Consider the following 6,424-nt stretch of genomic DNA (forward strand, 5'->3'; position numbering starts at 1 on the left):
TTTTTTTTCCTAGAAAAATGACAAGAATGATCCACATAAGTCCATAAGAGAGGCTGTAAAATAAACATTATACCATGTGTGGGGAAAAAAATAAATAAATAACTGCAAATGGCTGTTCTCACTTTCTGGCATTTACACACATGGCCATCTGTTTGAGGGCTGTTTTAAATGGCTGTTTTCCAGCATTTATGTAACTGGCCAATTGAAAGGAAATGACATCATCAAGTTTCCTGAAGGCTATAGCTGGAGCCACGAAAAAGTTCGGAAACAAATTGCTTGGTAAAGAGAAAGATGTTTCTCAAATGTCTCTTTTTCATATGTACTTCTTTCTTATTTCTAGCATTTCTAACATTTTCCCCCTTTTTCTATACATTCTATGTTTATACCCCTCAATATTAGCAAAGTCTACTTTGGGGCTTCTCCTCTCTAAATTGTGAGGGAGTTAAAGAGAAAAATATCCTCTTTGTTGGGTCTGTACAATCTGGTCAGAATGTGCTGAAAACCAAAGAGTTTTTTGACCTACTTAATATCCAATAATGGACTTGATTGACTCTGTCACTCGAAGACGGCATATTTTGAACTTGTAGACGTAGGCCTTGCAAAGCATGGAAATAATTCTGGATAGACATAGACTGTTCTGCTACCAAGGTGCTTCTGTAACTACCCCTCACAGCACAGCCCACAGAGCATGACTGAGTGAAGAGGAACATTTGGAAAGTTTATCATATTTGTTGGAATCACCAAAAAATTAAAGCTAGGAAGGGTAGAGGTTTTTATTTTTATACTTTAAAGTTCAGGGGTACATGTGTAGGTTTGTTACATAGGTAAACATGTGTCATGGGGGTTTGCTATATACATTATTTCGTTACCCAGGTATTAAGTCTTATACCCATTAGTTATTTTTCTTAAGCCTCTCCCTCCTCCCCACCCACTACCCTCTAATAGACTCCAGTGTGTGTTCCTCTCTATGCGTCCATGTGTTCTGATCATTTAACTCCAACTTGTAAGTGAGAACATGTGGTGTTTGGTTTTCTATTCCTGCATTAGTTTGCTAAGGAAAATGGCCTCCAGCTCCATCCGTGTTCCTGCAAAATGCATGATCTCATTCCTTTTTATGGCTACATAGTATCCCATGGTGTATATGTACCACATTTTGTTTATCCAGTGTATCACTGATGGGCTTTTATGCTGACTCCATGTCTTTGCTATTATGAATAGTGCTGCAATCAAAATATGCATGCATGTGTCTTTATAATAGAATGATTTATATTCCTTGTGGTATATACCCAGTAATGGGATTGTTGGGTCAAATGGTACTTCTGTTTTTAGGTCTTTGAGGAATCGCCACACTGTCTTCCACATGGAAAGGACACAAATGGTTGAACTGATTTACACTCCCACCAACTGTGTATAAGTGTGCCTTTTTCTCCACAACCAGGTCAGCGTCTGCTGTTTTTTGCCTTTTCAGTAATAGCCATTCTGACAGGTGTAAGATGGTATCACATTGTGGTTTTGATTTGCATTTCTCTAATGATTAGTGATGTAAGCTTATTTTCATATGATTGTTGGCTGCCTGTATGTCTTCTTTTCAAAAGTGTCTGTTCATGTTCTTTGCCCACTTTTTAATGGGGTTGTTTGTCTTTTTCTTGAAAATTTGTTTAAGTTCCTTCTAGATGCTGCATGTTAGACTTTGTTAGGTGCATAGTTTGCAAAAATTTTCTCCCATTTCGTAGGTTGTCTGTTTACTCTGTTAATAGTTTCTTTTGAGGTGCAGAAGCTCTTTAGTTTAATTAGATCCCATTTGTCAATTTTTGCTTTTGTTGCAATTGCTTTTGGCATCTTCATCATGTTTTTATAGCAGAGTTTACAGATCTCCTTGTCCCTGAGTGTCTCAGTAATTTGTACCACCAGACCAAAGAGTTCTTTCATCTGATTCCAAAATTAAGCCATCTCTTGGGGAAAACCTAGCAGCTGCATTTAAGCCTCACATTTGTATGGAAAAAGTATTAGTGTTAGAGGAAATTAAGTGTACCTGCTCTTCAAACTTTCTTGGGAGTTCAGAGCAAATAGAGAGTTCACCTAAGCAGCAATCTACTTAGGCTCCTACATTAAAAACTTTTCGGAATTTGTAAATGCCTTCATATGATTTCAATCTACTGTGGTATTCTATTCTACCAGAATGTTGCAGTTGCTTGCCTGAATTACCATTCTTCCAAGTTGGGAGGGAAGCATCACTTAAAAATTGTGTTCTTTCCACATTGCCTGCACTTATTTGAAATTTTCTTCTCCTCCTGTTTCCTTCTCCTCCTCTTTTCATCATCACTATAGGTTGGAGACATGGTTGGTGCTCCACCAGATTTCCTTTGCCAGCTGGTGCATCTGTACTCAGGTGTTTTGGGTTCTTTCTGGAGGCTTGCCCTTTGCTGGTAGGAGCCACCTGCTGGGGTTACAGCGCCACCTTTCCCCACCCTTCTAGGTCACCAATGGTTGACTGGTTTGGGAGTACAAAAGCCTGGGCACATATCCTCAAGGTGAAACAAGGTTGTTTCTTGGGGGGTGTGATTGTGGGAGGTGTGATTTATGCCCCAGTTTCCTGGGCATCAGCCAAGGCTATACTTTACCTGAGACCACATCTCTCCTTTGCTCTTTCCCCCTCACTGTTCAGCTTAATTTACTACCTTCTAGGTTTTTCCTAAAGATCACTCCTTCCGTACATCACATGTATCTGAAGCCCTTTCTCGGTCTCTGCTTTTAAGGACCTCTATCTAAGACACTGTGATTACCAACAATGATATCTGAGTGATGAGTCTACAAAGTCCTATGTTTCAAGAGTCCAAAGCATGAGGAGGGTCTCTGTCAGGGTAGATGGCAAGGGAAGGGATGTGCTTGTGAGGCTGTGAGTCAGCAGCAGTATCTAAGGGAAAACATTTAGGGTGAGAGTTTAAGAAAGAAGGAAACACTGGTACTTGTTAGGTTACCTGACAGAATTTAATTAAGTTAGTAAAAATTGCAGAGGTAGATGAAAAATTGTTTCTTGGATAAGAAAAAAAAATTAACACTTGTGATTGAAGAAAATTTGGAAAACACAGAAAAGTGTAAAAATAACATCAAAATCACCTGTAATTCTACTATCCAAACATCACCCCTATTTTTGTATGTTTCCTTCCAATTTCGATGTATCTATCTTCCTATCTCTGTATTTTATTTGTATGTCTTTATTTACATTTATGAATTGAGAATTGCTGCATACACAATTTACTATCCTTCATTTTCTTCCTGAACATTACATACATTTTTATGCCATGTAGTACTCCTTGAAAATCTGATTTTCAATATCTGCATAATATTAAATTCTATAGGTTTGCCATAATATAAATATATACATATCATCAGAATATAGGTTACTGTCATTTTTTTGCTGTTCAGAGCACTGCTGTAAGAATAATAGCCTGGAACATAAATCTTGGTGTTCATTTTAGATTTACATTTATAAGCTACATTATTGTAGTTGTATTACTGGGTCAGATGTATGAACATTTTAAATAACTTGTCAGCTTATGTTCTAATTTTTGTCAACATAATGCCAATTATTTTCCAAAAAATATGTGCCAATATATAAATGCTCCAATAAAAATACCATTTTATAATGCCATTACTAACATTCCATATTAAATTTTTAAGCAAATTTCATACTTAACATTGTATTTGTTTTTAAAAATTTTTTTACTTTTTAAAAACACGTGCTGTTTGGATTTTTTTGTCCTTCTTAAAGACGAAAAACTTTTTGTTGTTGTTACTTTAGAATAAGCATGTTATTGATTGCCTTTTTTCTTTTAGTAATGCCTTTTTCAGGCTTCTAAACAGACACCCCAAAGAAGCTGTATATTTCAAAAACATATAAACAAGTTAAATTGTTGGGGGAAGAGGGAAGAAAAAGGTTCAATCAACTCATTTTTGCAGGGCATGAGATGCAAGCAATCAGTTGAATTTCTTCACTTCATTACAGTCAATCGAACCTTAATTTCAGTTGAATTGTCTTAATATGTTGACATGCCACATCACAAACACAACTACTGTATGCTTTTGTCTTAAGGACATTTCATCACTACGTTAACATTACTGCACATCTGAGTGATCCAGAAATTGTGCTCAATATCAGTAGGACTTAGTAAAAGTAAGAGCATAAAAGTAAATATGGTATAAGCAAATTTAATAGAATTCAAAAATATCACGGGGCAAGAAGGAGCATGCAAATGACGGAATGACAGCGAGGGGGACTGAACGGAGAAATGCGGAAGGCAAGGAGCGTATAGAGGTGCATGTGAACAGCCATGCAGTGCTATGCAAGCCACGGGAAAAGGGAATGAACCATCTTCAGATTTTTCCTGTATCTCCCCAAAGGTTTCTTATGGAATGGGTCTTGTATGTTCCTCATTTTATAATGCACCAAGTGATGTGCTAAGTAAGAATGTGATGCTGTGATGGTTAATTCACTCATCTAATATGTATGATACTATAAATAACTCCCAAATTCTTTGTTTGAGTTACAATGGTGACTAGAGTGTACATGTATTTTTGCTAATATATGATATGAGTCTGTGTGCATGTGATTTCAATAAAAAAATCATTTTCAATGTTTAATGAATTATAGCTTTGTTAACAGCATGAAGACTAGAAGGAAAAGAATGGAAGAAAGAAGTGAAAGAGAAACAAATAGGGGAGGGGATCCCTCAGATGACTGGGAAGAAAAGGAAAACCAGAAAAAGCAGTCAGGAAGAATGCCTGACAAAAAACTCTGCCGCAGTGACACTTTGACATGAAGCAGATTCAAACTTTCTATGACTGAACAGGACATTTTCCATTTATTGCTCCTTTGATACCCAAGTTCCTCAATGGGGGTGTTCTTCAACGAGACACTTTTACCAGTCATCATATTCTTGCTTCTTTGTTTTTTTTTTTTTAAAGTATGTTGCTGCTGTACTTTTAAGAAAGCTGTGTCTTATCTTAGTACTTTGATGTCCATAAATGGTATAAAACATAATTTTACCACATAGCTTTAATGAAATACTTTTTACAAACAAAATAAAACTTGACCTTCTTCCACCCTATCTCCACATCAGAACTAATTTTACTACATTTTGTTTTCCAAAAACTATTAATTCAGTCAATTAATATTGACTTTGGACTACACTGGGTCATTTTCAATGGATTGCTGTGGTACAGCTTTACTTTGTCTTATCCTTTGTTCTTGCTCTTTCTTGTCTACCTACCAGTGAAAATATGAAACTCATGAAGCATTTAGCTCCCTGGATAGTAATTCCTGTATCAGGGTGAATCATGCAAACTTTCATATTGTCTAAACTATAATTCAGAAATATAATATGGCTTAAATGGGAACTTGGGGCTAATGTTTAACAAGAGTGCACCATACTTTATCAGTTCTCTAAGATTTGTTTTCTACAAACAAAATTTTTTATGTCATGGGCTACCTTTAAGTGGTAATCCAAAAGGCCCTTTCTGACTTGTTCATTAACGTTTTCAAGTCTTCAGGCCACTGAGTTATTTGGTGCACAGAGTAATACCAAATCATGTCTGAGAAAGGTTCCATGATTCCCAAAGTGCCTGATTTTCCACCTCTTCCTGTAAGAAGCAGTAATAGATATGCTAAATGACTGGGGAAATAAGAATTAAGCCTATGGCTAGTTTAAACTTTCCTATGGAAAGATTTTAATGAGTTTCCAAGTAGACAGTTCAGCTGAGACAATTTTATATAATGTGGTATATATGATTTAAAAATCTACATCCAAAAACACATAAAAGACATACCCTACTTTAGCTATGTGTCATTATACTCAGCTATGTATGCATAATATATGTATACACATACACACATCTAGTTTAGACACACCCTACTTTAGTTATGTGACAGTATATATGTATATGACTTAGAAACCCTACTTTAACTAGGTGTTAGTTTTTTCCTCTGACCCTAAAATTATGTGTTTTGTTTGTTTGTTTATTTGCTTTGGAGATGGAGTCTTGCTCTGTCCTCTGTCACCCAGGCTGGAGTGAAGGGGTGTGATCTCAGCTCACTGCAACCTCTGCCCCCGGGGTTCAAGCAATTCTTCTGCCTCAGACTCCTGAGTAGCTGGGATTATAGGCATGCACCACAATGTCTGGCTAATTTTAGTATTTTTAGTAGAGATGGGGTTTCACCATGTTGGCCAGGTTGGTCTCGAACTCCTGACCTCAAGTGATCCACCTGCCTCAGCCTCCCAAATTGCTGGGATTACAGGCGTGAGCCACTGCGCCTGGCCAATTCTGTTTTGACTATGAAGTAATACGGCTTAAAATATGAATTATGGAAGCCATGCTTCTGAGTCATGCAGTGACCTTCCTCCACCCATCCCCACGCCAGTGCCTC

The 6,424-nt window shown here is 37.0% G+C and overlaps 1 long non-coding RNA gene across 1 annotated transcript; it reads left to right on the forward strand.

The window, feature by feature from the left end:
• Positions 1-247: 247 nt before the first annotated feature.
• On the forward strand, positions 248-5,108 carry LOC105738673. Its single transcript, XR_001114517.2, has 3 exons — positions 248-279; positions 1,330-1,438; positions 4,652-5,108. It is a non-coding gene; the product is annotated as an uncharacterized LOC105738673 (long non-coding RNA).
• The last annotated feature ends 1,316 nt before the right edge of the window (positions 5,109-6,424 follow it).

This window comes from Nomascus leucogenys, chromosome 6 (assembly GCF_006542625.1).
Source record: "Nomascus leucogenys isolate Asia chromosome 6, Asia_NLE_v1, whole genome shotgun sequence".
In the NCBI taxonomy this organism is placed as follows: Eukaryota; Metazoa; Chordata; class Mammalia; order Primates; family Hylobatidae; genus Nomascus; species Nomascus leucogenys.